The 27,982-nt window shown below is 43.4% G+C and overlaps 2 long non-coding RNA genes across 2 annotated transcripts; one reads left to right on the top strand and one right to left on the bottom strand.

Annotated features, from left to right (window-relative positions):
* Positions 1–26,677, bottom strand: LOC147654337 (uncharacterized). Its single transcript, XR_015284974.1, has 3 exons — positions 26,578–26,677; positions 26,013–26,108; positions 1–342 (listed from the first exon to the last, which is right to left on the bottom strand). It is a non-coding gene; the product is annotated as an uncharacterized LOC147654337 (long non-coding RNA).
* On the top strand, positions 21,408–25,331 carry LOC111939181 (uncharacterized). The gene is made up of 3 exons (XR_002869187.2): positions 21,408–22,491; positions 23,951–24,254; positions 24,360–25,331. It is a non-coding gene; the product is annotated as an uncharacterized LOC111939181 (long non-coding RNA).
* Positions 26,678–27,982: the final 1,305 nt, after the last annotated feature.

Genomic DNA, 27,982 nt, shown 5'->3' with positions numbered 1-27,982 from the left:
GTGAAAATACTGCTTGTATCCTGGAGACAGACTACGTTGTCGGTCGTTTCTTAATTTTCACTCTATTAAGGTAATTTCCTGTGACTGTGGCTTTTTTTCCGGCAGCCATTCTCGCACACCATCATCTTTGCATGCTGGGTGGGGGTGTGTAGTTTTGGGTTTTCTTTTCTTGGTCAGGAAAGAAAAAAATGCATGTGGTCAGGTCCATTTCCAAGAACTCTGGAGGCAGACGCGCTGATCTGTGAGTCCAGATGAGTGGAAGGCAGCAGGGAAAGTAAATTTGCAAATGCAGCTTCGACATCACTGTAATATCTGCTCAACAGCACCTTCACTGGATGTCTCCTACAAGAAGACAATGTTTAGGGCAACAGTGCACTCCAAAAACATTCTACCCAGAATAACGTGTCCCCCACCAACGCACCCAAACTTGGACCCAGGTCTGGTTCTGGACTTACAGCAGACTGAGAGCAATTTGGAACCAGTCCGAGGCTATATGAGTTTCGGTGGCCACCATGACTGATGGCCATGTGTTGGTCTCCTTCATTGCCCAGTTTCTTCCCTGCTGGTGGCACTTCTCCCACACTCCTGCTTATGAGCAGGAGATGTTGATACAATCCATCAAGGCTATCAGAGGTACCTGCCTTAAGACATAAGTACCCTGAGGAAGTTTATAACTTAATCTAGATTTTGCAGAGAGCTGTCCCAGCTTGAAATGTACAGCTTGTCTTTTAACATGTCAGAAGTGACATAAGGCCAAATTAAACTGATTTTAGAACCACAATGAAATTCTCATATTAAACAAGATTAAAACCTTTGTCAAAGACTCCTCCACCTGAAATAATTTTAGTAAGCTTTGGAAGTCTGGGAGTGGAAAATGTCTTTCACCTTTTCCATTCTTCTCCTTGCTTCCAGCCAGAACCAAATACGGTAGTGTGGAAAAGTTTTATGTGGAAACAAGAATTATCAGATGCTCTCAAACTAAAATTGCTGCCTGTGATGAGAACCTGGCATAGCTGAGCAGGCAAAGTGCTTCTTCTATTCATCCCTCCACCTGTGATACTTGCTGTTCTTCTGTGTGCATGTGTTTGCACGTGTGCATAACTTTCCAATGACTTTGAAAATCCAAAATTTTTTTATTATTATTATTATGTAGATATCTTGTGTATATTTCACAAAAGTATGTTGGAGGCTGTACACACACTTCCCTGGAAATTACATATTTTTCACAATACTTGTCTAGTGTTCAGCTGTGTACAGAATTTAATCACAGCCTGGTATTAAGGTGTAAGTTTGATCATCAAGTAAAATGTGCTATCTTTCTTTACTACCTTTGCTCTTTGGGAATCTCTCTGTGTTTGAGTCTCATATCAGTGACATTGACAGCTCTTGTTGCTCTTGTCTGAACCACTGGCAGACATAAAAAAGCCAGGCTGGCACTGCCAAATCCAATTTCTGTTTCGGAAGCATTTGACCATAAGAGGCAGTTGTTTCAGTATTTTGCTGCATGTCATTAGGAGCAGGTGTAGTCTGGATGATGGCCCAGATGAACTGTGTTCCACAAGCAGCTCTTGCCATGGGAGATGAGATCCGGCCTTGCTGAAGGTATTTCATCTCTGCCTCCTTTCTGCCCAACGTGGCAGTCCCAAGTGAAAGCTCACTGGTTTCTACTGCATTTTGAGTTTTGTCAGAAACTGAAATACTACATAAAGAGCACATGTCTGCTTGCAATACCGCTCAGTTCTCTCTGTTCATGATTTTCAGAGGAGACAAATCACTTTCACACTCAGGATTTTACACAAATGAGAGATTAATGCCATAGCTGTGTCTACAACATTCAGCAACACAAATCTACACAGAGCAGCTTGAAAGGAATTGGTATAGGTTAGAGTAGAATGTTTAACCTTGATGATGGTGAATGGAATAAATGAACCAGTGAGGAGGCAGGTTCTTTCCATTCCCAAGGTCTTAGGGGTAGCACAGAGCAGACCTCATTGTCTTCAACATCCTCACCAGGGGACACAGAGGGGGCAGGTAGAGACCTCTTCATTCTTGGGACTAGTGACAGCATAAAGCTGACTCAGAGCAGGTTTAGATTGGATACCAGGAAGAGGTTTTTCACCTAGAGTGTGGTTGAGCATTGGAACAGGCTCCCCACAGAAGTGGTCTCAGCACCAAGCCTTGACAGAGTTCAAGAAGCATCCTCAAGTACATGGTGTGACTCTTGGCAAGTCCTGTGTAGGTCCAGGAGCTGGACTCAATGACCCATATGGGCCCCTTCCAACTCAGCATATTCTATGATTCTATGATGATTCTGTTATTCTATGATGATTCTATGAGTCTATGATTTTATGAGATCTTTTACTGCAGGTCTATCTCTTACCTGTAGCCATTCCTCCAGATTCCCACCCTCTTTGAGGTCCCATGTTTTTCACTCCTTTTTAGCAGGAGGACTAAAGTCATTGGAGGGAACAAGCAAGGCTTTAGTAGGAAGACTTGTGTTAACACCTTAATGAAGTGCAGAAGAAAGAGAAAAGGCAGAAAGAAGAAGTGAAAAAGACAAGGTATAAGGGAAGAAAACTGGCAAGCAGAATGAAGGCTAGAAATGCACCTCATATGTGTTGGGGCAGACTACCATACAGCAACAAGTTTTTTAAATCTCCTAGAGCAAGAAGAAGCAGACAGGCACAGAAGAGTGAATGGCTTGGCCTAAACCACTGACAAAGCTGCTACAGCGACTGCAAAGCCTGCAACAAGTGGCCAGTATGGATGGCTCCAGAGAATGTGTACTTCAGCCTCACGTCCTTCTACTGTGTTTCTGCTCCTCCAACACCAACAGCCTCCAAACTCTCCAGAAGACTATACTGGATAGAAAATCAGCCATACCAAAGACCAAACCACACCAAGTGCAGACAGATCCAGACTGAGAGAATTACCCAAGTGCTAAATCCCAAAGGAAACTCAGCATAGAAGTCAGGAGACACTCAGATCTTTCTCAGACTGAGACCCTCACTCCTCATATTATAGGAGGACAAGAAGCATATCCATGGGCACTAATAAAGCCTTTTCTTATGCTTAGGTTGCCATAGGTCCTCAACCTTCTGTAGATATATTGCCTAGAGTCTGTTGATGCATTGTCGATTTTTCCTTTTTATTTACGCTCTTCCCATTTCTGTCCCATATTTCACATTCATTCTAGCTTATTCCAAACTGCCTTTTCACCTCATTTTTTTTTCAGCAGGTGTTTTTCTCTTTCTCACCAGCCTCTCTGCTTTTCTCTTTCCTAAGGGGAGTATGGACTGGGAAACATCTGAATTAAAATGTGTGCACATCTGATGCATGCAACATCTTGATATGAGGCATGAGAAGTTTGCCATATCCCCAGCGATTAGCTCTTTGACTGCCATCTTCCCAGTAGCAGAATTTTCTTCAAGAGGAAGTACATGGTGCAATCAGCTCAGTTAAGGGAAATTAAATGAATTTGGGATTGGTAAAAAACACACACAATCAAATTCTGAAAGAGTGAAAGGAGACGTGTCTTCGGTATCCGTCCTGACTCAAATTGCTTTTCAGCAGTGAAAGTAAAACATATCCTGTTTACAAAACACAGGGGAAAAAATCTCAGAGCATGATGCATCCTGACAACTAGCATTTAAAGACACAAACATGTAACTAATGCAAATTCAAAAGAGTTCTCTTACTTCATAGAAAGTTAATTGGCACTTTTAGGGAGTAGACCAAACAGCACAGAAATTGTCTACTTATTGAAATTAACTGAAGTGGAAGGAAAACAAAGGATGGGAGAGAAAGAGACAAAAAAAAAATATATATACATTTTAACTCCTCATAATGGACAGAATGCTGTAAATTAGAGACAAAGAACCCTGCTCTGCCAGTAATTACACCAGTGTGTAACAGGGGACATGGCTGGACCAAACTTGTGCTGCAGGGATTTTTGTTGCCCCCCTGTAAAATGGAATCACTGCCATTCATTTTGTTTTCTCCTCCCTTGCCCTCCCCCAAGGCAAAAATCCCTGAATCAGCTGGATGTGATCAAGGCATTCTGCCACTGTACAAGCAAAATGGGGAGCTCTTGAACACTCTCATGGCAGACATCCCACATCCCACTAACATATTTTAGCTGTCAGGTGGATTAAATGTCTCCCTTTAAACAAACTCATGAAAATGTAAGAGCCCCTCACCATTTTGTCTTTCTCAAGATGAGTTTGCTGACACAGACTAAAGGTGGGCAAGAGCAAACTGGTCATTAAATACTCAGTGATCTACAGGCCAGATATTCAGGAGTTCAGCATCCACTCTAAGGGTCTTTCCAAAGGATTCAGCCCCTGATAGTTCCTGGCAGGGAAAGACCAGGTTTTTGGATACTCCCTAAGTTCAGTGCACAAGAACTGCAAGTACTGAGGGCTTCTGAGGATCCTGCATAGCTTAACAATCGTTTGGATGAACAGTGGTGCCAGAAAGCTGACTCTGACCAGCAATCATGTGTCCTTCTTTAGCCAGAAATGCCATAAAACTGGATTGTTTAGTGTTGTTCTGCAGCTCCCACAGTCAGACACTGACAGCTCAAATGCAGCTGTCTCTGATTTTGGGCTCAGTTTAAGTCATTTAGACATGCTGCCCAGACAAGTTTCTCCATGCCTGGAGGATCTGGAGGCCACTTTAAAAAATTGCCTTGGTACCATATCCAACTCTCCATCCAGCCATGAGCCTGACATTCTCCCCTGAGCCTGCAGAAGTCCTCAAGGACATCACGTTCACCACTGCTGGAGAGCCCACGAATGTGACAGCTCCCTGCCTCCTGCCACAGGCCTGCCTTACCAAATCAGACTTTGATGCTAGTCTGTGGTGAAATGGGGTTTTCTGTGTCCCGAAGGAAAGCAAAACTTACTTGAAGTTACAGGCTTATGGTCTCGGATTCTTTTTGCTTCAGCTGATATATTGTCTAAATCTAAAACTTATTTAAAAACCTGTCTGGATGCGACGGCTTTTAATTAATCTTCTCTTAGTTTTTATACTATATAGTACCTTGAAGACGCAAGATCAATCACTGCTGTATTGTAATGTAGAGCTGGGAGACAGAAAGATAAATGAGCTATCAAGTTTAGCATTTTGATAGCTAAGTTTAATTTTAACTAGCTAGGGAACATACTGTGGATAGGTGGATAGAGTCATGAAATGGAGCTTTCATCTTTAAGACCCAATCTAGAGTTCATCAGAAAGGAACAGAAAGAGTTCCTTAATGTCTGGTCAGTCTCACATGGACTTCTCAAAAAAAAAAAAATAAAAAAAAATAAACAATTGCAGAAAACGAGAAACATCATCAAACAGCAAAAATAAGAATCACACAAATCTGATGGTATGTGACTGTATTTAGCACTTTTCATCTGCATATTCTACAGCTTCCACCCTCCAAAGACTCATTCAGAAGGGCACTGGGACCATTTCCAATGCATAATATTAGACATACATGAGAGTTGTGGCAGAAAGACGTTTCAGTACTTTATAAGGAAGGGTAAACACACTGTCATGCACATGATGGGGAAGAGAGAGGGAAGTTTATCACTCAAGGGTACAAAATGAGTCAGCAGCAGAGCTGACAGCAGAACCAAGGAATCCTGACTCATGAGTTATTCTATCCATGAGGCTTTCCACAGCACTGCAAGTAATTGATATAACAGGCATGTCATTCATCCTTTAGAAAGTACCCATTCAGGATGAGGGACATTCAGGCCCTTATGTCTTTTATGACTCACAGTCACTCAAATTATGATGTGTTTCACAGAATCTACCACAGAAACTTTAATTCTTGTGATTTCTGCTTGGTCCATTGCAATGATTTTCATCTTAATGCGTGCCACGCATCCATCACAGTGACGACTTCATAAGTGCTCCACCCAGTCCTACTGCAATGACTAATGCTAATGCACTGCACCAGTCTGAGAAGAATTTCCATCATGCATCATTTTAAGATCATATTGTATTCAACAGGACATTTAAATTAAGGCAGTTCTTGTACATATGGTTGCTCTGAATCTTAACTCTGGCCTTTTTCCATTAGATCAGTAAAAAGGTTGAGCAGGGGATCTAAATAAAAAGTAGCTTTCTTTCTGCCTGCATTTCCAAGGAATTTATAAACACCCATCGCTCAGGTTTTCCACAGTCTGGATGAAAGCGTCTTTTTCCCAGAGGTATATTCTGATACACTGGGGTGAGAATTACATTCACAAAAGCCAAAGGAAATGCTGAAATCATTGCTTCTTGTTCCATCAGGCCTAGAGTAACAGTGGGATTTGTAGTATTTTTTGCTTAGGGAGAACAGTGTATCTGTGCTTTCTCACATAGTAAAGAAAGTAGATGCAACTGACATGACTGATAATTAAATCTTACCCAAATAATTAAGTTCCCAGTTACTCTCTGCTATGATACTGGGGCTCTGGGCACACAGTTAATAACACATAGCACCCATTATTTTACCAATGGGTTGAAGATGTTGTGGCTATGTGACACAAAGAGACAACCCGGTATTAATTCATTCAGCTGGCTGAAAATTTTACCAGAATATTTTGATGATTTAACTTTGCTCCAAAGGACTTTATTTGGTGTAAGACACCATCTGTCCTTCACTATGTGGCATAAAGCCTTGAAAAATCGTCCCTCTGTAGCTTCTGGTTTACTTATTCAATCAACAGGTGCATTTTTAACCACACCCGACCCAGATCAAAATTGTAGCAGGAGCTGATGCAGCAGGGCACATGGCCTCAGAGTCAGGATGCTGTTTTCTTCTCAGCTCACTCCATATGCTTGTCAGTGCAAGATTATGTGCTGCTATTGCGCTGGTACAGGGATTTTAGCCAGTCTGTTCCATGTTCCATGCTGTGGTGTGTGATGTGGCTTTGGGACTGCAGATATCCTGGGAGGACCTGTGCCAAAAGAGGGTTTGTGTTCTGCAAGGGCAGGCTCTCGTTACTAGAGCCAAATGCACAGCAAAGACATGCAGGTCAACCATTTTTAATAGATTAGAAATAGAATATGACTCTGGCCATTTTTATACTCTGTTTATACATGCTTTAGACAGCCCTCACACGTGCAAAGTCCCATTGGAACAAGAGTTCACAGGGAGTAAATCTCAAGCCTGTAGCTTAGAACCACTTAATCACACAACAGACTTCATTTCTGGCAGAAGTAATTAACAAAGGTTCAGTCATCTAATCAGGGAACAAAGGCATGGCTCTGTCACCTCATTGACCAATCACACCACCCGAATATCGAATCTTGACTATTGACTACTCACAGCAGAGGGTTTGCAGTACCTCCCACACCAAAACACGCATAAACAGAGGCTGCAGGTCAGTCAGTGCAAACCCACTGTGTAAAACAACTGCTGCTGAGCACACAGAGCTGGAGAACACAGGAACCAGGGGTAGGGAGGGAAAACAAAGCAAAGCAGCTAAATTTGCTATCCACTGCAGATTCTGCTCAGCTGAGTGTAAAACAGCAAGAAAAAGGGAGTGGAAAGAAAGATTGGAAAAGAAGATGTTCCCTGTGTGTCCTCTTGATAAATGCTGCCCAGACAAAAATTCAGAAGTGTGGGAGCACTCAGGTTTTCACAGGGCTTCTCTAACAGCAGTGAACTGTCTAAAAGCCCATCTTGCAGGACTCCACACTATATACCAATCTTCCCGGACAGAGCATTCCTCAATCACTTCCCTTTTCCATATGCTTGTTTTGCCCAGTGCCAAGCAAAGGCATTCTGCCAAAGCTGATTTCTTCTGCCCTGCTTGGAAGCTTGGAATGCTCCTTTGCATTGTGTTCAGGCTTCCTTCTTTGTACCGAGGTGAACTCTTCTGCGCTATGAGAAAAGTAAAGTGTGGGACAGGGAGGGGGCTGAGGCTCAGTACTAGGTTTTCCTGGTAATGGCTAGGGCAGAACTGAGACTGGGAGCAGCCTAAGACAAAGTTCCCATTCAGATCATAGCATCACACCATGCTCCTGCCTCTGCAGTATAATGAATAATAGCCCCATCATCCAGGCACCTTTTTTATGGGGGATCCATCAAAAACAAAACCAAACTGAAGAGCTCAGGTTCATTCTAATTTATCATGTAAGCCTGACTCTGAGAAAAGCTGTCTTACAAAAGGATTCACACCTTCAGAAAACATCCCCAGCCCTGTTTAAGAACTTTGAAAACAAAACCCAGTCTAAGGAAACCCTGAAAGATTTGGAGTGCAATGGCTAGTTCAATTCAAAGGGATGTCATTTAGCAGTATCTTCCACCACAGTGATGCCAAAAGAAAACCACAATGAAAGAGGTCAAATAGCATGTAAGGGGCTAAATAAAGAACTTAAGTTCATACATCCAAGTACAGCAGGGCTGGTAATGAGAAATTCTAAGGCAAACCCAGTTTTGCACCAAAACACTATGCAGAGAAGCTAGAGAGCTGGGATTTATTTTCAGACCTGGCACTGTTTTTGTGAATGACTTGGGCATCATCAATACACCTTGTTCTAAATCTTTATTTCCTTAATCATAAGAGAGAGCAATAATGCCAATAAACTTCAGAAGAAGCAGGAAGGTAACATTTGCATAATGTTCTGGTTTGACTGAGAAAACAAGAAAAGGCAGGAAGACAAGGCCTACCTAGGTCCTTTCCTGTGAGGATGCAGTCAGGAATAGTGGAAGGTGCCCAGCTGCCCACACAGAGACAGATGATGATTGTTCCACTCTGGCTGCTCTTGGTCATGCAGGATAAAAGCTGTGGGGGAATCTAGGTGCCAGTCTCAGTTTGCCAAATTGCTTAGGTATTCAGCCTAGGTCTAGGAGTTTATCTGAGTGAGTCTTAACACGCTGGGTTATGTTCAAGGTCAGGAAGGTTTCAGTGAGAAGAATGAACTGAATGCATAAATGAATGTGCAAAGCCAAGAGACCAGGCCAAACTGAAAGGGGAACCAGGGAATCAATGCATTGCTGAAAAACATAAAAACATCTCCCACTTCTTTTTTTACCCCCACCCTGAACATTATATAGGAAGACCAAAGAAGAATCTGATGACTGTGGTGGAGGCTAGTGGGCTAGTGCATCCCTCCAGCCCTTCCCAGCTATGACCAGTATCATACTGTGATAGCAAAGAAGTTAGTCAAGAACTAAGAGTTTCTCATCAAAGAGATCTGAAGAGTAAATTCACTCACCAGAGTAACCCACCAGCTTCCTGTAGAATCACAGAATCATAGAATGGTTTGGATCAGAAGAAACATTAAAGATCATCCAGTTGCTAACCCCTGACTTCTACTTCACCAGGTTGCTCAGAGTCCCATCCAATCTGTCCTCCAACACTTCCAGGGAAGGGGCATCCACAACCTCACTGACCAACCTGTTCCACTGCTCACCACTCTCACAGTAAAGAACTTCCTCCTAATTTCTGGCCTAAGCCTCCTTTTTTTTCTGTTTAAATGCATCCCCCTTTGATCAGTCCTTCTGGGGGAGGGTATGTGCATGAGTATATGTATGTAGGAAAACAGTCCTCTCATGAGACTGTAAAATCAGGCAATTAAAGGGATGTAACCAAATTCACCTGTAGGAAAAAGATAATTTCCTATTTCCTACCTCACAATGATCTCTCCCCTTTTTCCTCTTCCAGTGTTTGTACATACAGGATGGAACAGTGTACTTTATTTACCACTTCTCCTCCTAGGCTCATCACTTCAGCTGCTGAGGCCACATGGATGGCAGTTCAGTGTCCTGTGCAGCAATGCAGCTGGCACATGTTGGTTTCCGAATCCATGGGAGGAGATGGCCAAGAAGTGAGAATGTTTCCCAGAGCAGCTGCAACTGACCCATTGCAAAAGACACACAATGAGGATTTCACCAGCCACTTAAGAGTTGAGCTCGATGATCCCTGTGGGTCTGTTCCAATTCAGATTATTCTGTGATTCTCAGTATACCTGAGTCCCTGAGGTCAGAGACAACATAGCACCTTCTTCTCCAAGTGAGAAGTGGCAATTACTTCCCTGAAGTGATTAATCAGGTAACTTCTAAGGAGCTTTAATTGCTGACAGCAGCTCAGCTTCTCCAGCGCAGGGTCATGAACGTTGACAGAGTGGTTATAACCAGTTTGCACTCCTCTGCCTTGGAGCAACAGAGCTTTCTCCATTTGAGGTATCACAGGAAGAGAAATGAGACAAATGAGAAGGGGCACCGTTTGCAAAAGAAAATGAGAAAGATCTGGATAGATGAACAATAGCAGAAAAGTCACACTGATTATCTCAAATCACCCGGCAGAGGAGATTACACAAAGAACAAATTTAATCATGCAGGGAGAAGGGAAAGCAAGACAAGCCTTGCTTTGCCTCTCTGGCCTGCATCTCCTGCTTGCTTGCTGAGTGCTTGCAAACTGCTGAGGACCAGAGAAGTCCCGGTGCTGCATGGAGAAGACAATCAAAGCCAGATTCAGCAGAGGAGCCGCAGACAGGGAGCTGAATGTTCTCTGTGGGGTCAGAAGGGTGGGACAGCCCATGCAGCAGCAGTGCTGTGTCAGCCAGGTCTCTGCCAGGGTGGTTTGGTACCAGCCTACTGCAGCCAGGCAGTGGGGAGCCTGCTATCCAGCTGTGCTGGTCTCTCATGTCCACATCAGGACAGCCTGGGGTTACCACACATCAGAGTACCCCCAAAGCAGAGGAGAAACCCTCTTGTCCTTTTGTCAGCTGTCTGGTGGAGGCGTGCAGGCCAAGGTACGGTGGTTCAGAGGCACAGCTGGAGATGGTGAGGAAGGGAAAGGGAGAGCTGCCATGTTTTTCAAGGATATTGCAACCTTCATAGCAAATCAAACCAAGTGTCCAAGTCTTGTAACACCTTCTCTTAGGCAGCGGCTAGCATTAAGGATAGATGTAAAACACTTAAAATGGGAAATAACTAACTAATATGTCCACTGGGGAAGTTTCTTTATAACCCCAGGCAGTTAGTGGTTGGATTTATGCCCTGAATCTCAAGGGCTGATATTTCTTATAAATTTTTTATTTTCTCTAATGTAACTGTGAATGTTCTCACTGTCCACAAAAATAGCTTTCTTTTTTTCTTTCTTTTTTTTTTTCCACTAAGGCCATGAGCTCAGTGGGTGACACCCTGCAGCAGGGAGTTCCACAGTTTAATAGGGTACAATAAAAAAAACTCTCAACACAGATCTGCATTGCTTTTTGATTCAAAGGATACCCTTTTGTACCAGTACTGAGAACCTTTTTAAATATTATAATTTATAAACTTCTGACATACTCTTTCTTATTCATCTCTTCTCCAAACAATATCTTCCTTCATCGTTTTCAGTTTTTCCTTATCTGAAAAATCCTTCCAAGCCTCCAGACCATTTTCACTGCCTATCTGCAAGTTCTGCTATATTCTCTTTTTTTTCCTATAAAAATATAAGCTGATGAGAAATTAGCTAAGTATGAAAGGTGAGGGTTTATCAGTAACTCTATAATGGTATTACATCTTTAATGTTAATTTCTATCCTACGCTGTAGATATTTATTCTATGCATCTAGTTATGCAAGGTTCAAGGAAAGATGGGGGGGTTTCTAGCTGCTCTGAATAAGCATCTTTGTACAACAGCTATCTCCTGCAGTTCCTTATGCCTGTGAATACAGCTCCCATCTTCTGTCTTAGTGCACGTTATCAGGCTGTGATTCTTGTTGGGGATTGTCATTAGGGTGGCGAGCTGGTAGAGTTATATAGCTGCCCAACTCCTATCAAAGGAGAACTTGAAACACTTTCTGTTATTTTTAAATATAGCCTTGTATCACCTCGTTTAACTTTAATGTTCCGTTTGAATGAATCTCTCTGTAGTCATCTAAGGGAATGCTCCACAAGGAAAAAAACACTGAAAAAACTTGCTGTTTTTTTTTCTCTGTTAAATTCTTCTCTGAAGTGGTGTTCAGAGAGGAAAGATTTCTTGAGTGAAAGGACTAGCACAAAGCTTATGGCAGAAAGTCAAATCCCTGCATTTCACTCCCTTTTGCTCCCTCATGAGATCTTGTCACTAGCAGAGGTTATGGGTAGGCAATCACAAGTGATCGAGTTTCTGATGCTTAACCAGTTACTGTTCATCAGCTGAACCACAGAACCAAAGATGTCCATATTTCATGTCCACAGAGACAGGAAAAAAAAAATCTCTTTGCTTAAACTACCTTCTAGGAGCACACCAAAGGGCAATTAAAGCTGGCCAGCTGTCACTCACTCGGCTATGAAAGCACATCCGTTCTCTCAAGCTTTCCACACCTGCAATGATTCCTCAACTCACAAGAGAGCAGGGTGGAAGCAGCAGGAAAACTGTAAGGTACGTGTATAGAACAACCTGTCAGACCCTGCAGCCACTTGGCCTTGTGTGTATTGCACACCTGAGAACACAAACCAGTAAAGGCACCACACAGAAACATAGCCTCTCTCATCTCAGGTCCTCCTTCTCCCTTCCCCTCACTAAACTTCACCTGAGGTCAGAGGAAGGGTGAGTCCAGCCATGTGGGCCAAAAGGAGAAGTTGGAGTGGGGGTGGTGTTGAAGCCAGGGCAATGCTCCTGACACTGCCACAGGAGGGGTGGCAGCAAACACCAAGGTGTGGCAGGACAGACTGGCACCACAGCACCCACTTCTGTTGGGTACTGCTAGCTGAAGCTGCTGAGACAGGCGAGCCCCACATCCTCCAGGAAACCTCTCAGCCAAAATAGTCAGCATGACTAAGGTCAGTGCTTGCTTAAGGTAATGCACCAGCTCCAGAAACAGCCTGGTTTGAAGCCAACTCTGAGCTTTCATGACACAAGTGCTTTTTTGGTGTGAAAAAGAAATTGAGTTGACAAACATTGCTAATAGGAGGAAGAAATAAAAAGAACCTTCTCCTTATTGAGATACATTGCTGTATTTTCTGGGTTGTTTTCTTGCAGGTTTGGAAATAAACTCTGAGCTGTTTTGCAAACCCTTCATATTCAGTGCAAACATCTTATTTTATTATCTGCCTTTCTGTTGTTGGTCTTCTTTCTTCTTCCTCATTTTTTTTTTTTTTTTAATCCATTCAACCATTTATTGGAACTTCTATTCTCCAGTGTACATTTCTTCTTTGCTATACTATCTCCTGCTTTCCACAGATAAACACCTCACACCTGGGAGACAGGCTCCTCTAATTAGTATTAAAACCTGAAGTTTTTTTTCCACCCTTCTTTGAAGCTTTCTAGGATGCCTTTTCATGCATAATAATGTTCTCAATGCAACATAATGCAACGCTCAATCAAAAGATGCTGTAGCAATCACTCTCCAACAAGAAACATGGGCCTTTTCTCTTCCTCTGTACAGATGATGGTGAGGCAATAAAAAGTCCAGCCTGGAAGATGTGTTCAGAAGTGGCAGTTTACACTTGTGGCAGCCTGTGGCCCTCAGCACACTCTGTACAGAAGGTTCAGTGTCTTTTGTCATCTCTGCAGCTCCCCACCGCCTTCTCCGGCACAACAGGAGTTCTGGCTGCCTGGTCCCCTGTCAAATAAATCCCTTCAAACAGCAGTTCCCTCTCAGCCAGCCAGCCCCCTGCACAGCATGGGACACCCACAAATCTTTTCATTCTTCCCTGCAGATCTCTTGTGGTTTAAGTCCCTGACTGCTGCCTAAGGGATGCCAACTGTGCTGCTGCCTAATGAAGACACCAAGGTCCCAGGCACTATGAATGCACATGCTATAGACCATTTCCAGTGGAGACTTCCTTCAGAAATGTACAGAATCTGCTGTCTTCCCACAGAGCCATCTAGGCTTCAGTGGATGGGAACATCAGCATTCTTCAACAAGAAGCTGTTTCCTGACAGTTTTTCTGGTCGCTTCCTATTCAGAAACAAGCTAGGGTCACCCCTCTGCTCCCTGAAGCCAGACAAGTAATCCCACAGACTTCATAAATGGTATTGCCAGCAACAAAGAATCACTGTAGCCACAGCTAGATGATGTCTGCCACAACAGGAGCCATCTAATCTTACAATCATTTGGATTATTGTTTCTTATATTAATAATTTATTAGTGAATTTCTTTTCTCTGTGTTTGAATGAATATGCAAATGCACAAAGAAATGTTTGCAGGCAAAAGCTAAAATGGTGAGAGTGGAACTTGAGTGCTGTCGTAGCAACATCCACAACTTGGCACCCTTGCAGAGGGACCAGTCCTACTACCCTGGACCTTGTATGAATTTCAAAGGAATTTGAGTGACTTAGGGTCTTCAGCCTTCACCTTTCTGACAAATGTCATTACAATTGCTCTTCCAGTTCCACTCAGCTGCTTCCAGAAATCCCACGATGAATAAGACTTTGCTGTACATAGCATCACTGAACTCTGTGGGGCAAGCTGGAAAGTGCTACTAAGAATGATAACAGTCAACCAATAGGTATGTTTTAAAACAAAACAGTTAATTGAAGGAATTGTTCCAATGTCAGTCCCAAGCAGGATAGAGGCTCTGAGTTTAGTTGTCCACAAAAGCATTCAAAAGCTTTCTTAGTTTTCTACTGTAGCTGATCTCAACCAGCCATATCAAGGTAATGCCATACGCACGAAGGACTGAAGCAAAAATAAATACCTCCCCAGTGTCAGATCCCAGCTCTTTCAAGTCAAGTAAAACTCCTGAACTCTAGGATCCGTTCTTCCTCTTTTAGTCAGTCCATAAGCACACTCCTACTGATTCCAACAGATTTTGTCTCAGAGATGAAGAAATCACTTGGGACCTTGGAGATCTCCATGGACAGGTCTTTCAGGACTACACAGACAGGTGGGAATTGGTGCCTGAGCAGTGCCACCCTCATGGGTGTGTAGTGACATCGCATCAGGAATCACAAGGGGACACTGTACTAAGGAGAACAGGGAGAAGGCTTGGGAAGACAAGACGCTTGGGATATTTGTTCCAACTCATCCCAATCCTAGAAAGCCTTGAGGACCTAAATTAGTCCAAGAGTAGCTAGGAACTAAACAGGGGGCAAGAGGGACTAGGGATTTTTCTGGACCTGGTATTCTTCTGGACCTGGAAGAAGAGTAATGAATCCTGGAAACACCTGTGAAAGGATTCAAGTGTATCAACATCAGACTGTAGTATTGTATGAGGTGTCCAAGGATTGCTAAATTGTCTGTAGAGGACAGGTGGATGAGACAAAAAAAAAAGTCCACAGTCGAGTCCTGCCCTTCTGGAGAGGCAGCTGGAGAGGCTACATGACTGCTCACCTGTCTGTGGGTGTCTTTAGGCAGTCTGTAGATAAAGTCCAGATTCAGGCAGCCAGACCTGTGTTTCAGTGGGGATTCTTGTACTTCCTCAGGCATCTGATATTGGATTGTGACACAAGCCAGGATGCCAAGATGGAGACACTGCTGGTCTGATGCACAAAGACAGTGCTGGCTGACAAAGACCCCCCCACCCCTGGTTTAGAATGTCAGGGGAAACATGAGAATGTAGCATGGCAATTACTAGCTTGCTTTTCTTTAAATATTTCTTGCCAGAATCCCCCCATCCCATCCTCCTCCTCCTCCTCCCCACACAAAGAGCTAGCTAGGCTCACTGCAGTTATGAAAATTATCTAAATGCCCACTGGGCTGAGGGGTCAGCTAGTTCACCAGCCATAACAATTAAATTCTGGTTATTACTGTTTCATTACTATACAAACTAATCCCATACATCTCATGAGCTGATGTTGAGGTGACTTCACGCTCTTTAAAACTCATGCTATTAATTAGAGTGCAGTCAGCTCTCCTCTGATTTGCAGCCTCCCTTCTCCCCACCACCTCTGAGAAACCTGTGTCCCTGCAGCCACAAGTACTCCTGGTACCCCAAAGCTGGGGTCCCCATTAACACCCCCACCTGTTTGCATCACTTTTTCCTTGTTATTCTAGTCCTGAATTCCCCTCAAAATTCTGCCTCTTATCTTGAAGCTTTGCTCTCTCTTTTCTGAGACCCTTGCCTATTAAACCAGCTTCTGCTTAAACAGAATCAGCTAATCATATTGAATTATGCCAGATTTTAATGTGGCTTCCTACACAGACACATGCCCATAGGGATCTGGGCTGAGAACACCAAGCCCACATCATCTTTGATCTAAGACACTACAAGATATAAACCCTTGATCATATTTCTAATGCTAATTAGTCATCACCTTCCCCTTTTCATAAGATATATGTGTCTAAGAACACTGTTGCTGATTTGGTCATGGCCAAATTAATGGTTGTATGTGCAGTATGTGGTGGCATTTCTATAAGAAAGTTTAATACTAGTGAAGTGGTTGCATTGAATCAAAAATTATAAACTTTTGCAGCTCTCCTGTAATTGCTATTCAGGGAGTCATTGTAAAAGCAAGACTCCAAAAGAAAATGAGCAGCAACATTTTTGTAATGAAAGCAAAATGTCTTCCATGAAAACCATAGTCCCCATCCTTGGAAAACTCTGCATTATAGCCTGCAAAATGCAGACTCTGATCTAAAACTGAGGCTCCAGCCCTAAAATATCCTATTACTTTTTGTAATTTCTACACTCGAACTGTTATCATGTAAACCAACAATTACAAAAACAATAATGGTGTAGGTTTCCCTGCTGCCATTATTTTCTCTGAATAGTAGTGGCAACATATCCCCAGCCACTATTAGGAATCACATACAGTTCATGCTCTTATGCTACTGCAAAATGATCGCACATAATGAACCACGTACAGTGTAATTGATGGAAGCCATATAACTCATGCAAACAAATGGATGCCTAACAAATAAACATTTCCAAAATGAACAAGCACTATTTGTGTGTTCAGCTGAGATATGAGCTGTGTCTGCTGCAGGTGACAGACAGAAAGTGACAGAGACTGACAAAATAAAATGAAAACCTAAATATTTACTAATTTAATCAGTTCTTTCCTTCTTCTTTATGTCTAGGGGAATGTACTTTCTAGCAGTCTTAATTTTAGTCCTAAATCTTAATTCCAGTCCTAAGGTTTTGTGGGCTCTAGTATACAGACATGAGAATTTCTCCATAGATAAGGTTATATTTGGAGATTTACACTGGCTGATGTATAATTACTGAATTCAATTTTCAAATTTGGCATCAGGGAAAAATGGATTTGTTAAATAATGGCTTCAGCTGAAGATTTAGAAACTGTTAGAAAGTAGACATTTAAAGATGCCCATTGAAATTCAGACCTGTTTTTCTTATATTTCTTTGGGTTTCACTATCTTAAATCACATATGCTGTGCACACATCACTTTTCACCCAGTATCTCATCTTTACAATCTTTCAGACATTGGGCGGGTATTGGGACTCGAAACGAAGACCTTTAAAAGTTATTTCTATCATTTTTTGCTACTGGATTTAGCCTGGCAGAGAAAACCAATAGATGTGAGGGCTGTCATCAACGCCGTGCTCTGCTATGCATCAAGGTGAGAAAGGCACCTTTGTGCACAATGTAGTTTATGGACATTGCATTTCACTTAATGAAAGGGAGTAAAATACAGATGCTGTTTCCAAGTAGCAGGGTCTCCTCTTGCTTCCCTTTCAAGCATATCTTCAGTGGAAATGGAAACAAACAAATTCCAACCCCAAGTGGACCATGTCTTTGTTAGGAAAAAAAGAAGTTAGGCTCTTAATTCAGCGTAGCTTCATAGGCATAAAAGGCTTGTAAAGATGGAGCCACTTGCAGAAAGTGCAAACTAAGACTGGATCCCAGCTCCTTACTCATCTCAAAACAACAGCTGCTTTGGTTCTCCTAAGCCTTTCTTTCAGGTTAGCTGCTCTCTTTCCTTGCCAGGAGAAAATTCTGCTGGGATGTCTGTAGGTGAAGAGCAGAAAGTGCCGTGGGAACCTGGCTCGGGTGCACATAAGCAAGCAGCTGTGCTGGTCTCAGAAGTCACCTGTCCCTGGCTGCCTGCTCCTGTCAGTCTGCTTGCCATAGCTGCTGGCACAAGAACTTTCCTGGCCTTTAGCTGCTGCCCTACTCAGCAGTAGCCCAAAGCCACCCTCACCAGCAGCTTCTGTTGGTTTTTTGGGCTGTCAGCTGCAGTGGGCAGACACCAAATAGGCCTTGTCTCTGTTTCTTGGTTACAGAGTAAGATACACCCAACACAAGAGTGGGGTAGGCACCAGGGGGTGGCTGTAGTAGCAGTAAAGCTGCCAATCACTGAACACCAGAGCTGCCAGGAACATTTCGCTACCCACATTGAAACAAATGCCCAAAGTGTCATCTGAGGTCTTGCTTTCAAGGGAAAGTTCCAGCAGTCACATCAGTGGGGATGCAGATACAGTTTAGCAGAACGAATCCCAGCATGAGCACCATTATCCCCACATGAGAAAAGAGGTCTTAGGGACAGAGGGCTGGGGTATTGCAAATATTTTCCCAAATAACAACAGCTGATGAAATAGGCTCCCCTAACAGCCAAAAAAAATTGCACCCTGTGCAAAGCTTATACCTGTAAACTTTCATCAGTTTAAATCTACCTCTGTAGTTATATTGGAAGGATGTTCCCAAACAGGCAGAGTCTGAGGAAGGGATAAGGCACACGCCAGGAGGACCTGCTGGTTATGCAGGGTCAAGGGGAGAAGGGCTGAAGCACAGCTTGAGAGGAAAGCTGGGGGGCCAGGTCTGGCAGACCAGTGTTTAGGAGTGTTAGGGAAGATAAAATGCCCTTCAGGAGGAGGTTCTTGGGGATTATAGCTCTACACCCTTGAGCACACTGCTGTACAGCAGCCATGGTAATAATTAATAACAAGGAAATGATTCTCGCCCTGTTCTGGTCACCTTATTAAAGTGAGGATATTGTGGAAATGGAAAAATCCCAGCAGGACAGCACCTAGGATGATAGATGGATGGGATGCATTTTTAACAGAGCTCACTACATTTCAGGAAACATATTTCTGAAGGGAAAGTGGCTGCAAAGCTTTTATCCTTGCCTACTCTGCTGCTACCAGCTGCTTTCAGAGACAGGACAAGACAGTGCAAGGTGGACTCTTGATTTAAACAACTTGTGGCCAGTAATGTTGTGGTCTGTGGTCCTAAAATGCTTGGTTAAACCAGCAACCCTGTCTTTACCTTTTTTTGTCATTCTCCTTTGCCCTTTGTGTTCTTGCCAATGCAAGTTAAAGAAGCTGTATTTTCTCAATGGCCACAGTAGCACACAAAATCCAGAAGGAGATGCTGTTTACCCTAAAGGACTCCTAGAACCCAGTTTTCTAGTGCTAGGCCAAGCTGTAGTTTCTGTTTAATAAAGGATCCTCTTAAGTAGTCCCAATGAACAGGAAGTCAAAACAGGCTTTGGGTGCATTTTCTGCTATGGCAAAGCTGACTTGAACATAAATAGTGGATTTTGACCTACACAGATGCACAGGAGGGAACAGATTTTGGCGAAGCTGTGCTAGGATTTTAGCCAGAAGCAGTCCCCCCAGTAGGGGCCCTGCAAAGCCCAGAGGTCACCTCCCTTGCATGAAAGCAAACCAGGAACCCAGCAAAGAAAAATTTCCATAAGATCTTTCAGTGCCTTTCGCTCTGCCCCTGCAAATTCAGTCCCAGACTGCAGCTTCTCTTGCCAAGGCTTTTAGGTGACATGGTGCGCTAACAGAATGGGACATTCACCCTACCCTCACTGAGACACAAAGCACAGACCTTTTCCAAGGATCCGTGTTACAGTTTAAAGGGGTCAGGCAAAAAAGAAAGAAGCAAAAGAAAACCTTAGCCCTCCAAAACAACTGAACAAATATTTCCCTGGTTAATAAATAACAGGCTCGGCTGGGGAATTGTAATTGTGTGTATAATGCATCTCAGATCTACGGTATAATTACACTCTGGAAACCATTGACTAATAAAAGGCACCAGCCAGGGGAAAGGATGCCTTCTTGCCATGGGTTGACAGGCAAGCAACAAACAAGGTGCACTTTTTCACCTTCTATTCAATAAAACTAGGGTATTAAATATGCAGGCAGAGCACCTCCATTAAGCAATTCACTTCCTTCCTTTTCTTTCTCCTTTTTTTTTCCTCATCTCCTCCTTTTGTTTCCATCAAGACAGAGAAGGTTAAAAAAAAAAAAAAAGCTATATATGAAACCCCTGGCTATACGTGAGCTGTACTTTAATGAGGTTGCATCTTAGTCCCTCTGCTATACTAAGTAAACATGTTTCTCCCCCTGCAAAGAAAGGCTTTGCTTGCCTGGGCCAAAGGGAAAAGAGCTTAGGGAATACTAGGAGGCTTTTTCTCTGCCCACACCCCTTCCTCCATTCCCACTAAAATACAACCCTTCCTCACATTTCAGAATGAATGCTCATTCACCAACTTGCAGCAATATGAGCTATTTCCATATTGCTCACAATGCATTTGAACCTCAACAGGAAATCAGAGACCAGACAACTCACCCGAAAATCATGTTCCAGTTTCTGAAACTTGTCTAAATCCAGGAATCACAACAAAATTGGATTTAAAAAATGTGGATTTAAACAAAACAGCCAGGTCTTTTTCTCTAGCTTGCTCTGAACTGAAGCACTCAAGTCAGTGCATACCTCCAGCTATTCTGCCAGTGTCTCTCTCAGTCATCTCTATGATTTCAACCCTGGATGAACTGAAAAACAAGAGTCTTACATGGCTACATAACAGGACGACCACAAGATTATTGTATGAGTATTTGGAGTCTCTGGGAAATATCTGGTGTGGTGTTTTGCTGTTTTGTATCATGCATCATGTTTTGCAACATGATACAGAAGGGTAACAGGTTCAAAGTACAACCTAAGTCCCTTTTTCACCCTTCACTGCAGCACTGAGCAGGACTGGAGCATGTCCCTGACTTTGCCTCCCCTGCCTGGAAGCTGAACACTCAGCTGCTGCTGACATGTCTTTGCAAAGAAGTAGGAGGCAGTGTGAGCCCTCACACTTCCAGCTGCCCTGGAACTCATGAAGGAGAGCACGGACATGAATTCTTGCTCTCTTTGTCCCTGACCTACCCATCACAAGCCCTGCATAATAACCACTTGTGTCAGAGTTGGGTGAGCACCGGCTGCCTCAGTCTCCTCAAGCACTTCCTCACCTTATGACTATGAGATGTCTGTAAGTTTTTGCGTCTCAGCTCCTGAGGAGGGAAGCAGCAAACATGGCTCCCACGGAGTGAGGAGTCAGATATTAAGGTGGAATTGGGTGAGCTGCCATTTGAGAAACCCCACGGCTGCTCAGCAAGCACTCGTGGTTTCAGACGCTTCGAGCCGCTGCACCTCATTTCCCACCGGAGCATGCAGGAGTGCGAGTCCAGCAGTGACCCCGCTGAGCTCGCCGGCATGTGCAGATGTGCAGATGTGCAGATGTGCAGATGTGCAGATGTGCAGATGTGCAGCCTGGCCTTGGAACACACAAGGGAGAGCAGCAGAGCCTGGGGAAGGAGCAGGGACACAGGAGCTGGCTTGGGAATGTTTCCTGACTCAGCAGCAGGGCGTTCTCTCGCCAAGGCCCTGCCGCTGCTAATAGCTTGTGGTAATGGAGAAGCGTCTCGCAGGCAGGACGGTGGGAGGCTGATCAGCTCCGGCAGAAGAAGTGAGGTCAGTGATAATGAGTGACAGCGATGAGGAATGCAAATTGCAAGAGGATTTATGGAGCAGTTTCTGCTCAGCGAGCAGATTCCAGATAAGTGGACTGTTAATAAGGCAAGCAAGCTCTTTGGCAGTGCCAGCTGTTGGAGGGGGACTTTTTTGACTGGCATTCACACCAGACCAGCTGCAGGGGTACCACCAGCACAGACAACACTGCACACATATCCCTCACCACACACACAGAGGTAGCACGTGGGATAAGGTGAAAGAAAGCAGGGATAGGTGGCAGAAGACTGCTTACCAGCACACAAGGGAAAGCCAAAAAAGAGGACAACTTAGCAGGCTCAAGCCATAACCAAACCCATTTTTATCTTCTCTCAGCCCCTTCCGTCTTCCTCAGAATACACTATGGTGTTAGATGAGTATCTCTCACTATTCCTGCCAAAGATGAAGTGACCAAAAGGCATGCACCAAAAATCCCAGCAGAGCTGGGAAAGACAAGCTTACTTTGCCCACCTCTTGCCTGCACAAGCTTGAGTGTCTCAGGATTATTGCTGCTGTGAATTACAAATGGTAGGTGTCACAGGCTCTGCTGAGGAATGCCACACTCAGGGCAGTCTGCAGAATGTTGGTGACATACTAGAAATCTCTTTTTGTTCAGTATTATTCCTTCCAAGAGCTGTGGGATTTTGTCACAATAAAGCCTCTCAGCATCAGAGGAGCAGCCAGTTTCCCAGCCACAGAGCTGCCACCCTCAGCTACTTGGTGCGGTGACACACCTGAGCCTGCAAACCTTCCATTCCCAGCACTGGCCTTGAAATTTTACTCCAAGTAATGTGCCCACCAGAAAGTTGTTAGATTCAAGTCTTCAGGTTAAGGAGGCCTCACAGACGAGCTGCCATTGAGCCCTTGTTGCTGGTAAGATCAAGTTCTCCCCATCAGAGGAGGTAAGCTGGAAAGCCCCACTCAAATTCTTCTTGTAAATCCTGAGCTGGGGATGCCCCAGCAGGCTGTGCTGGAAAGGTCTTGCCTCAAGAAAGAGAGGTGATGGGAACAGGCACTTCTGGACAGACCATCCTTAAGACAAAGGAATGGCAATGGATCCTCTCTCTCACTGGAAAAAGCAGAGCAAATTCCCAGGCTAAGGACCCTCCCCTGGGAGGCTATCCCCTCCTATCCATGTTCTGAGCCAGGAGACAGGGCTCTCACAAACATGCACGAAACAGGTGACACAGCAAGGGACAATGGGTGACATGGACAAGGGATGTTGGATCCTGCAGCAGCCAGTGCTCAGACTGTGTTATTTGCGGAACCGCAGCAGCCATGTGTGCTCCTTGGTTTCCTGACAGCACCAGACCTCCTGGCAGCATTTGGGCACGTCCTCCTGGAGCAGCAAAGGGGCAGGGCAGTGCACATCTGCATCTCAGCTACACCACAACAGGGGTGTGAGAGACAGAAGCCAAATGAGCTCATTTCATCCTGAATACATGAGACTTGACAAGCCTATTAAAGGGCTGTAGCCTACTGTGTCTCGTTATGAAAAATTAGTGCTGTCCTATAAAAATACTGGAGAGAGTGTGTCACTTAAGGAAAGAATGTCTTGAGGATATGGTCTTTTCTTAATAGGCCCTACATCATCAGGGACATACATACATCAGGAATGAGCCAAGGGGATTTGGACCTGGGAGCTAGTATTGCTCAAGTCTGACACCTTTAGGATACTCTGGTTTGCCCATCTCTTCCTGCTTGAATGAGGAGCAGCTACAGTAGCCAGAGGTTAAATGGACCAAAGAAAAATTTTTCTTGGTTTTTGCAGTGCCTCAATGAAAAACTCAGTGAGAAAAAAAATAACAGTTTGGATTTAAAAAGAAAGAAAACTGTGTAAAGGTTTCCAGCAAAATAAAAGTAAACCACAACCATTTCATCTTTGGCCAAACCCAAACTGGGTCAATTCAAACACAATGTTTTTTTCTTCTCTGAGTTATTCAAACTGCTGCCTAATCTTTTATTTTTAATGTAGATTAGTGTTAATGCCATTTCACAAAACAAAGATATTTCTATGAAAAGAATGTCAAAATTAAATATTTGAGTATTTCAAAAATTAAATACTTCAATCAAATCCAAGATGTTTTGACATTTACAATAATTCTTAGCTCTTTTCCCTCTGGGTTTTTGGGGGGTTTGGTCATTTGGATTTTTTGCTATAACTCTTTGTCAGACTTGAACTAAGCACATCCACAATTTTGGCTTTTTCATGTTCTCCCCACCTCAGACCCTGCCACTCCTCAAACTAGTTCTTGTTAAGGGGTTATCTCCACTTGTCAGGTTGAACCTTCTCATGGCTCTGGGGACTGACCCAGTGTAAAAATAAGCATAAAAGCATTTTTCATTCTGTCTCTTCCCCAGTATTTAGGAAAGGCCCAAGGAACTCAAACATCTCTGTACATTTGCTATGACCATGGGCAAACAAACACATCAGCTACATGTACGCAAACGATCGATGGAAAGGCAAAGGTGAGTTCTACGAAGCTGTGCATTTTACTGGAGGAATGCATAAACCACATGGGCAGAATGAAACTATCAGCCCCTGCTGAAGCACAGTAAAGCCCTACCAAGAAAGCTATGGCTATGATGGGGAGAAGAGCAGCAGCAGCTCCTACAGTAAGAGACATTGGTCAGCACCCTCAGACATCAGACCTTCACATCTCAGGTATGTTCAAACAAAGGTTAACTCAGTGTCTTTTTCTGAAGTCTATTCTTATAATTAAAGTGAAAAGATTTCTCCTGCCAGTTACCTAGGAATGTTGCCTTCCAGACAGGCAGAGGAAAGAACACACATATGACAGCTGGAAGAGAAACCAAAGCGCTTTGCCTCACAAAAGAAAATACAAATGAGCAATCTGAGTGCCATCAAACCTGCTGTGAGAGAGAAAGAGAGAGAGAGAGGTAGGATCAAATCCCTTGTTAGACCTTAAGCTCTCTGGAATTAGGCCACTTTAAGAAGTAAAAGGACTAGAGTTTAAAGGATTCTGAGAATTTCCCATTCCTTGAGATAACTATGACCTTTACAAAGAAAACTACAAAGAACCCAGAGCATAAAGGAATGAGACTTCTGTGTCTTTCCTTTTCTTTTTCTTTCTTTCTTTTCTTTACTTTTTTTCCCCTCTCTCTGCTTTCTTTGTAGAAACAGGTAATTGTGCTGCCCTTTCTTGGAAGATGCAGTTCTCCCTCAGCTAGAGCTTCATAATAAAAGTGCCAGTACTGCCACCCTTGGCCAATGCAAAATTTGCATGGAGAATACAGTCGTGTGAGACTCATCATTAACAAACCTGTCTTTACAGCATGCTCTGGAGCAGAGGCAGAAAAGATACAACTACTGGGGTAAAATCTAGCCTAAGTCTGTTGAAGTCTTAGCCTAAATCCACTGATGTCTATGTCAACTTCCCTAATGAAGATGGACAATAGCTGCCCCAGGTTACCACCTCGATTCAAATGCCTCACACCTACACAGGCATGAAGTGGCCAGTGGTGCACATTTCAGCTCCTCTGAGAGCTGGTACCTTGTGTCCACAGATGTCCACTCAGAGATTAACTAAATCCACCTGCTGACATGTACACCATGCTCTTCTGCCAGTCTACCACAAAGGTTTGCATGCTTCAAAGAAAATGCTTGGAAGAAATTCCCTATAGCTGCAAGAGATTCCCTAGCTAAAGAGATGTAGCTACAAGCTGTTAGTATGTGAACCACGGAAAACAGGAAGAGGATGAGGAAGGAAAAGGAATTTAGAGTTTGGTTGCTATGGAGAGTAAGGATAGTCTCCTCCACACATCCAGGCAGAGAGTACATTGTGTGGTCACAAGAGTATGGAACACAACATGTCCATCACATGTACACAGCAAAGGTACTCTCTGTGGCACACCTGCACACAAGGGACTGGAAACACTCCAAAGGACACCCTAAATGGAGGTAGTCAAAGCTCAGACTTTCACAGACAGCTGTGTTTTGTTACCAGAAACTCAAATATGAATAAAAGCTCCTGTGAGCATGCAGTCATTTGCACAGGCCCAGACAATTCCAGGCGTGCATGTCTGCAGCCAGACACACAATACAAGGTACCCACACTCTGAGTGACAGACTTCATACACCATCTCATGCTCTCAGGAACATGCACGTGTTCCAAATCCCAACAAATTTATCTATAGTGATTGATTCATACAGCAGCACAAATATAAACCTGCTTCAAATAGGTTTCCACACAGACTCAGTAATAAACATCCACACACATCATTGAACAATTAATCTACACCCGCAGGTATTCCTGCCCACAACTCATGGAGGCACAGAGAAATGGGACAGTTGCCCAGCCAGATGCAAATCAGTTGTAGGCATAGGAATACCTGCATACCAGACTGCTACCAGGAGTCACAAACCTCACTGGGCAGGGCCTGCCTACTCTTAGGAACTCACCCCTCTCTTTGAAGGGGTTCAGCTTCTTCATCCACTTGGTGTTCTTTGTCTTCGAGAGTTCTTTCTATTCCTCCATCCCTCTTTCTCTCTGAAGCTCTGTTCAAAGAAGAATAACACAGCAGAACTAATAGCCTAACATAGCTGTCTGATGGCCTCCCTTTCATGATTACCACTTGACCACGTGGACAAATGCATATTTAGCTGCCAGTTGAAGCACAGTCAAAAAGAACATTAGAAGGTAAATGAAAGGGAGAAAAACTTCAGGGCTAAATCCTTCATTGGGTGCCAGGCAGCTAAAATCAACAGTATAACACTAGGTCTGAACTTGGCCCAGCATGGTGTTTTGATGAAATAAACAATTAATTAAGAAATATCTTCCCAGCAGATCTATTCTTGCGGCAGAGTATGTGAGAAAAACTCAGATCCATGTAAGAGTTCTATCACCACCATTACATGCTGGAGAATAGCATATAATTAATTATAATGATGGCAAAGATTAGATCCAAATTCCTTTACACAGTGTGTACACAGCCCAAACAGACAAAATAAATCAGAGTGCCCATACCCTAATCCAGCAGCTTCAGAGGATTAAATAGGTGCATTCTAATCACAGGCTGAGAGCAGCCCCACTCAGTATGCACAGAGGTGCCCCATGTGCAACCGTGTCTAAGGGATCCCAGGAAAAGTATCTCACTTGATGAAAAACATAATTTAGGCTTTGATCATCTGCCGTCCTTTATGATGTCCTGGCTTGCTTTCCCTCCCTAGATTTTGGCCTACACATTCCAGGCAAATTCCACATTCATCTCTCTTGAAGCCTCTCCTGCAATGCCACCTGGGGAAGGCACAAGTTTTCATTGTGTGTGCTGTGCTTTGTTGTTTAACGGTTGATGAACCGATCTTGAGGTGGCAGCACTAAAGACAGAAGGTGAGAAAGAGTGGGGTTTCTCCCCCTAAGACATTTTATTCAAAGTAAAATGCCTTTTGCCCTTCATTTTGTTAATATGGACTATACAAGAAGGTTGAGGTTACACTGCTTATAAAGCAAGTAGGTATTTTCTCCATCCATCACAAATGATTTTCAAATTCTGATGAAAAAATCATTTCTCAGAATGAAAAAAAAAAAAGCCTAATAAATAAAATTACAAAGAAACACATCTTTTCATGCAACAAGGGTAAAATTCATTTATTGTGCCACTAATCATTGGGTTAACTCCACTTCTGGAGTGGCTGAGACTGAATCAATCTCATTACACCTGCTGTGAGACTGAAATCTTATGTTAGGTAAGAATAGACCTGGGTGGCTCAGCCCATGGGAAACATCATAATTTGTCAGAATGAAAAGCTTAATTAACACATACTTTTCCAAAGTAACAATTTTTTAAAAAAAACCAAAGAGAAAAGCAAACAAACAAACACAAAAATATAAAACCCAGAACTGAAAATACAGTCATTTTTCCACTTCTCCAATCCAAAAAATGTCCTTTGGCATTCCTCGAAACCAAACATTTCATCTGGAGATGTTACAGTGAGTGATTCACAGCCTTTTTTCTGCCTGTGCTGGACCTGATCTGTCACAATACCTGTCTGCTCTCTGGTTTTCACTTATCACTGTTCAGCCTGCTCAGTGTGGATCTGCAGCATATTATTGGAAATGTGTCTCAGACAAGCAGATACATCCATGAGAGCCACAGGTAAAATGCATCCAAACTACAACTCCCATGAGGCACCACAGCCCCGTGGGCAGGCACCACCTGATTTCAAAGAAATGTACAGCAAAGTGCTTTGATTCATTTCAGCAACTGCAAATGTTTGAACCAATCCAAGCCAAAACATTCTGTTCAGAGTCTAACATTTTAAAGCTGTCAAAAGTTGCTGTATTTTATTTACAATAGTAATGAAAATGGTGTTTTCCCTCAGAGATTCATTTCCATGGGAAAACTCATGCTATGGAAGAACTGGAAGATAAA

The sequence above is a fragment of the Cyanistes caeruleus genome, chromosome 3, assembly GCF_971803275.1.
Source record: "Cyanistes caeruleus chromosome 3, bCyaCae1.hap1.1, whole genome shotgun sequence".
Classification (NCBI taxonomy): Eukaryota; Metazoa; Chordata; class Aves; order Passeriformes; family Paridae; genus Cyanistes; species Cyanistes caeruleus.
The sequence above is the reverse complement of the archived record's forward strand: the minus strand, read 5'-3'. Positions and strand labels throughout refer to the sequence as shown.